The sequence below is a fragment of the Nicotiana attenuata genome, chromosome 7 (assembly GCF_001879085.1).
Source record: "Nicotiana attenuata strain UT chromosome 7, NIATTr2, whole genome shotgun sequence".
In the NCBI taxonomy this organism is placed as follows: Eukaryota; Viridiplantae; Streptophyta; class Magnoliopsida; order Solanales; family Solanaceae; genus Nicotiana; species Nicotiana attenuata.
In genome coordinates, this window is record NC_031995.1 from 46,667,189 (window position 1) to 46,674,774 (window position 7,586).

The window sequence follows — 7,586 nt, forward strand, 5'->3', positions numbered from 1 at the left end:
CTGTCAAACCTATTAACCTTCCAAACCTTTAGCTTTTTAACTTTTGCCAATTCAAGTCAAAACAACCTAGGAACCTTCAAATCCAAATCCGGACATAAGTCTAAGTCTAAAATCACTATACGAAGCTATTGGAACCATCAAAATACTATTCTGGTATTGTCTACATAAAAGTCAAACTCCGATCAACTCTTATAACTTAAGCATACAACATTGGGACTAAGTGCCCCAATTCCCTCCAAACCATCCCCGAAGCCAAACCAACCACCTCGGAAAGTCCCATAATCACAAATATATATATATATATATATATATATATATATATATATATGTATATGTAAAGCATCAAATAGGGGAAATAGACTAAAACATTCAAAACGACGGCCGGGTCGTTACATAATTATGTATCAGATTTTATTATATGTCTTAGAAGTTTGCTAAAACCTCTCCATGGTAGGTTTAAAAAGTCTCCACCTATGTGGACTTCTGTCCATACCAATGTTATCAAGGAAATAAAATTGAAAGTCAATGACCTTCCTTGTTTGTCTCTACCTGATCCTTCTGCATTCAAAATAGTCAAAACTGATGCATCAGACATTGGTTATGGTGACATTTTAAAGTAGAAAAAATATGGCAAGGAATATATTATTGCATTTGCATCAAATCATTGGAATAATTCTCTACAAAATTATCCTACAATCAAAAAATAAATTTTAGCAATTGTTTTATGTATTTCTAAATTTCATGCTGATTTACTAAATCAAATATTTTTATTAAGAATTTATTGTAAAGCTGCAAAATCTGTTTTACAAAAAGATGTACAAAATCTTGATTCTAAACATATCTTTTCTAGATGGCAAGCTATTTTATCTATTTATGATTTTGGTATAGAGCATATCAAAGGGAGCTCAAACTCTATTCCAGATTTTCTTACCTCGAGAATTCATGTAGGGAAGATAAAATCCCTAGGAAAAAGAAGACAAAGCTTTCAGATTCTCAAATACCTGCTCTTCCTCCGCCAAAGGAAGATATGACTGAAGTTGTACCCAAACAGTCCCAAATAGCTGTTATATTCCAACAATAAGCCATTTTAGTTGCCTCCAAGCAATCCTCAAAAGACATAGCTGGACCAAGCCAGCCCAAATACAGAAAACCATCAGACTATGCCATGAGCGGAGTTTCCCAAACTTATCTTATAGAAAACTCAGAGCCTATTCTAATTTCTAATCCAAAGAAATGGGCAGATTTAGTTGAGGAAGAAAAATCTCAACAAGCTCAATCTCAACTAGCCCAGACCATGTCTTCTAGGGGTGCTTATCGGCGGATTGGCGGGATTATTATGCTTAACGGTTCGGTTTATAGGTTATCAGATTTTATATGTAGTAATCCGCTGGCCATTCAATAAGATAACGGGCCGATTGGTATCGGATTAACGATTATCGAGCGGTTATCGGGCGATTTATCGGCTAAATCAAATAGAATTTTTTTTAACCCTAGTTCTTTTGGTTGACTAGCTAAGAATATTTTCCTGTAAGTTGTCAGATTTAATTACTACTACAATATTAAAAAACACTAAAAGGAAGTGCATTTTATCCCTTACTCTTTAGGACAACCGTACAATCAAGGAATATGTATACTAACAACAAAAAAAGAAAGAAGAGATTCACCTAACTTCTTAACATACATCATTTTGAGTACATGCTTTTAAATATACTATAAACATAACATGTTTTGACAACAAAAGAAAGGGGAAACAATACTAGGGAATTCAAGAAAGAGTACCTTGAAGTTCCCAAGAGTACCTTAGGATTTCAAAAATTACTTTATATACATAGGGATAAAAGTATAAATATAAAAATTCTTAACGGATTAACGGTTTATCCGATAAGGAAATTGAGTAATCTGACCCCAAACCGTTAAGCCGTTAACTATAAAATCTCAATCCGTTCACCAACCGTTACCCCGATAACCCGATACCAATAAGACAATAAGCCATTTTTTCGGTTTGGTTAACGGTTACGGTTCGGTTTTGAACAACCTTAATGTCTTCTCCTTGGTCGGATGAAGAATTCATGCATTGTTGCAAACTCATGGGATTAAAACTGAGAGATCAATATCAATGACCATGCCTGGCCTTTATAGAAAATAACTGAGAGATCAATATCAATTATATCAAAACTATTGTTTCAATATGGCGGCATGAAGCCACACATCTTCTTCCAATCTTTTGGCGGCCTGGAGCCACACAGCCTCCTCACATCCTATGGTTGCTAAAAGCACCATACAAAAATCACTGGAGGCTAAAAGCCTCATTGAATGTATTGGATGTTTATCCAACATCCCACAAAACACAACATGTCATGGTGCATTCGGCACCCAATCATGCACTTTCTTCACCAGCGTCAATACTCATTTCTTCAAGCAAAGATTCTTCCTCCAAGAAACCCACTTACATTAAGAATGAAAGTGTCTACCCACGTATTCAAATCGAACCAGAATCTTGGCATCCCAACCCGGAAGAGGTAGCTAATCAAATAATTAACCGTTCAGCCAAATTCATATAAAAGACTCTATGACGACCCAAAGGGTCATCACTTGTTTTCAATTGAATTATTTGTCTCCACGGCCTTGAAAACCTCATTTAGAGCCGCCTCAATTTGCGTGTGCAGTCCGGGCGCGTAGCCGGAAAGCTTAAATACGAAATTCTGTGAAAAATGCTAAGTTTTGATGTTAAAATGAATAAATTTGACCTTGGTCAACATTTTGGGTAAACGGACCCGGACCCGTGATTTGACGGTCCCGGAGGGTCCGTAGGAAAATATGGGACTTGGGCGTATTCACGGAATCGAATTCCGAGGTCCCTAGCCCGAGAAATGAATTTTTTTGTAAAATTGTTTTCTAAAATTGTTTAAGGAAATTTGAAATGAAAATTTATTAGAACGTGTTGGTATCGGGCCCGTATTTTGGTTCCGATGCCCGTTACAGGTCTTATATATGGTCTAAGTCATTCATGTGAAATTTGGTTGAAAATGGACATCGTTTGACGTGATTCGGACCTAAATTGGGAAAATTGATGTTTTATGAAGTTTGAAAGAATTCTTGGATTTTGAGGTTTAATTCGATGTTTATGAAGTTATTTTGGCGATTTGATCACACGAATAAGTCCGTAGGATGTTTTTGAGGTTGTGTGTGTATTTGGTTTGGAGCCCCGAGGGCTCGAGTGAGTTTTGGATAGGCCACGGGGTGCATTTTTTTAACTTAAAAGTTGCTAGTATGAACTGACCTGCAGGCTTCGCAATTTGCGAAGCCTGGCTCGCAAATGCGAGAACTTTTTTCGCAAATGCGAAAGCTCTTATGTTGGCCAGTGATCGCAAATGCGATCCTTATGTCGCAAATGCGACCATCGCAAATGCGACACCGGCCTCGCAAATGCGAAGGTCCGGAATTTTAGAAGGGTTCGCAAATGCGAACTAAGCTTCGCAATTCCCATATCTGCAGAGGTCGGGGTTCACAATTGCGAACCCCTGTTCGCATTTCCCATATCAGAGACCTGCAATTTTTACACTTAAACAATTTTGAGCTTCATTTTTAATATTTTCTCAAACCCAAACAAACTTAGGCGATTTTCCAAGAACAAGACTTCTTCCAAATCAATTGTAAGTTAGTTTTACTAATTTCTTTCAATCATTAACATCTTTTAACATGATTTCACCTAAAATCAAAGATTTTCATGGGAGAAATTGGGTGTTTTGGGTAGAACCTAGGTTTTTCAAAAATTGGGGATTTGGACCTCAATTTGAGGTCCGATTTCAAAACAAATTATATATTTGAGTTTGTGGGGGAATGGGTAATCGGGTTTTGGTTCGAACCTCGGGTTTTGACCACGTGGGCCCGGGGGTGATTTTTGACTTTCTGGGTAAAACTTTGGAAAACTCATTTTCATGCATTGTGGTTGATTCATTTAGTGTTTATTGATGTAATTAAGTAATTTGTGATTATATACGAGCAAATTGGCGGTGAAATCAAGGGGTAAAGCTTTGAGACTTGAGTTGTGTTCGAGGCATCGAGGTAAGTGTTTGGTCTAACCTTAGCTTGAGGGATTAGGAGTTGAGTCCTATTTGCTATGTGGTATTAGTCGTGTACGACGTATAGGCATGGTGACGAGTATCTATACGTTGGTGTCTAGCATGACCGTGAGTCTTTATATTGTGAATATCTTGATTTCATTGTATTCTTCATGCTTTGGTGATGATTTCTAGTTGTTGTGAAAAGTTTGTGGAAGGAATTGAGACCTTTGAACATCTTGGAGCATTGGCTCAAGTTATATTTTGAATTATGAAAGTATATGAGATGATTGAACCCTTTGGAGCATTGGCTCAAGTGGTAAAACGTGTTATGAAGTAAAATTGAAAGATAGAGAAAAAGTTATTGAAATGTCCCTTGCCGGATTTAATTATTTAATTGTTGTTCCCTTGTCGGGATTTAATTGTTTAATTGTTGTTCCCTTGCCGGGATTCCTATATGTTCTTGTTTATTTCCCTTGCCCTTGTTTGTGATTGTTGTTTGGGTGAGGAAGAGTGTTAAAGCACGAAGGGTGATGCCGTGCATTGTTTGCTATTGTAAGGAAAGAGTGTAAAGCACGAAGGGTGATGCCGTGCCGCACGATGTACCGTTCCGTGCCAATCCTATTGATTATATGTGAGGAAAGAGAGTAAAAGCACGAAGGGTGATGCCGTGCACATTTTATTATTCTAATTGCTTTGGTGAGGAAAGAGAGTAAAAGCACGAAGGGTGATGCCGTGCACGTGTTCATTATATTATTGCTTGGTGAGGACGAGAGTAAAAGCACGAAGGGTGATGCCGCGCACTTACTTGATTTCTGCTTCTTGTTGACATTGTAGTTATGTTGTTCCTTTCCTTACTTGATGCTTTATTCGGAACTTTTATCTCCCCGCAACATGTTTCCCCCTCCCTTCCTTACTTGTTCATTTCTGCTTTACTTTCCGTTGTACATTATATAACTGCACAGGTTTATTTGGTTTTCTGGTCCTAGCCTCGTCACTACTTCGCCGAGGTTAGGCTAGGCACTTACCAGCACATGGGGTCGGTTGTGCTGATACTACACTCTGTGCTCTTTTGCACAGATCCAGGTCCTGGAGTAGCATTTGGTCATCAGCAGTAGATTGGGAGCTATCCTTCAGTCCGAGACTCCGAGGTAGCCCTGCTGGCGTTCGCAAGCCCGACGTCTCTTCTTTCAGTTTTTATGTTCTGTTGTCATTTGTACTCGAGACAGACTATGTTCTTTTCTTTCAAACACTTATTTGTAGTAATCCTAGACAGTCCGTGGATGTTGTGACACCAGGTTCTGGTTAGAGGCATGTGTTGGTCTTCAGGATATTTAGGTTTTATATTTTATTTAAGACTTCCGCTAAATTTCATATTCCGCTGTAATTTATTTGTTTATTTTCGGTAAATTTAATTGGTTAAAAAGGAATTAAAAACAAAAGGAGTTAATGATTTCTAAGATCGTGGCTTGCCTATCTTCTACGAGTAGGCGCCATCACGACTCCCGAGGGTGAGAAATTCGGGTCGTGACAGACTCCTAGATATACTAAAAAATACTATGAGTTCATTCTCATAGACACCAGATCCTGCTTATTCAAACCCCACAAAGATAAGCAGACTCAATCACATGTCACACATATTACGGTGTGGATTAACAAAAGAATCTCACCAAAAGAATGGGGCATACATCCAGCAAAATACAAAACATTTCTCAGCCTTTTGATCCAAAAATTTATAATTATTATGACTATTCGGCAGCATGGATAAATGCTTTCACATTCCAAAATCAACTTGGAAAGCATTTATGGTTTATCCTCTGGAGTAAATAATTAATCTCTCAATTCCCTCAATGGTTTATGCAGTGGTGGCCTGCTTATGGTCATAAGGTTGAAATTCTCCCTTCACCAATAAAAGAAGGATATGACTATTGTTTTCACAGGTTTTCTAGTGAGCAACAAATACCCATACTCCTCCATTTTTCTCATAGATTTTACATCCGGTGGATCTACTCCTAGAATTTCCCTTTCACAAACCAGAAGGACACAAAGGACTACCGCGGTTAGCTCAAGGCCACTGCAAGGGGTACAAAAATCGGGACCCGTCTGAAGCCTATGTTCCAGCAATAGATAAATGGTTTTTTCCCAGTCCACAATATCTAACTATAGCAGATGCTGCCTAAATTTTATTTTTACAGCAAAAATCTATTGCAGCCGTACAATTAGCCAATTCCAGCAGCAAGCTAGATTTTATCAAGCATATATATATATAGGTAAAACATTTTTTTAGGTCATTAGTCTTACCTTTTACAAACATTACTTGTAATAATATTTAAATGACTTAGTAATGCAAAAATTCATTTATGTTGTCACTGTACAGAGTTTAACTCTGTTTATATTGGAAGTAGAAAAATGCATGGTAAGCTCGTTTATGAGCAATCTCACTTTACATAAAGGTTCATATTGTAAAGACAACTGGCATATTTTAATCATTGCCTTAATATGTAACGCTCGTGATTTGTCTTGATAATAATGAATCACTTAGCATTATTCACAAGATAAGAGCACATTAAACCAATAATTAGCTGTCAACCTTGATAACAACAGTAACTTCTTAGGCATGTAACATACTACTACCAAAACATGAATAAATTCGTTTTTCTTCTTTACCCAGTCCTTTTTCCTTTTATTTTTTCTTTTCACAAGGAATGAATATTGCATGATAAAAGGTTTAATTTCTCGGGAAAGGCCTGATCCCAGCGTGTTTGATTTGTATAAGTGTGAAAACACGTTTAAAGCATATAATAATGGCAATTCGAACTATCATATTAAAGAAATGGACGTTTAGCCAAATTCAGTTATAAGAAATTAATTCATAAGGTGAGAACTCTACAATATCATACCCTCAACCAATATGCAAAACTAAACATTTGTTAAGATAAGAATCTTATTTATTCAATTTCGTTGTCCTAATTGGAAATTTCAAATCCTTAGATGAAAGTCCATTTTGTGATCATCTGTTAGACATAACTAATTTTGAGAAAAATTTACAACGACTTATAATTAGGAGCGAAATCTCGAATGTGAATTTTGTCAGAAGCAAATACTGAGTCTTCACGTATTATTCTAAGACGTTTCCCCTCCTAGTGTTTAGAATAAATACATTCCCGATTTTAACCTTTAAGGAAGTAGGAACTCAATATTTGAATATTTTCAAAAATTTAAATGAATAAAGGATGAGAGAAAATTTGAAATATAGATGTATATTGTTCATTGTAATCTAGTATTGGAGTTATTTATTATAATTAGATATAATTAATCAGATAAGCAAAGTGGGACCAGGACAGGACAGCCCAAAATGGGACCCAATTGAGTGAGATCAAAATTTTGTACAAAGTGAACTTTAGCTACCGTTTTTTGTTTTGAAGCCAGTAACGGCATTTTGGCTTATGATTGTATTTTGGTTTGTTCCCATTCCCATCGAATCATCATCCTTTGTATCTCTTCTTATACAACCTTTTCTTCCCC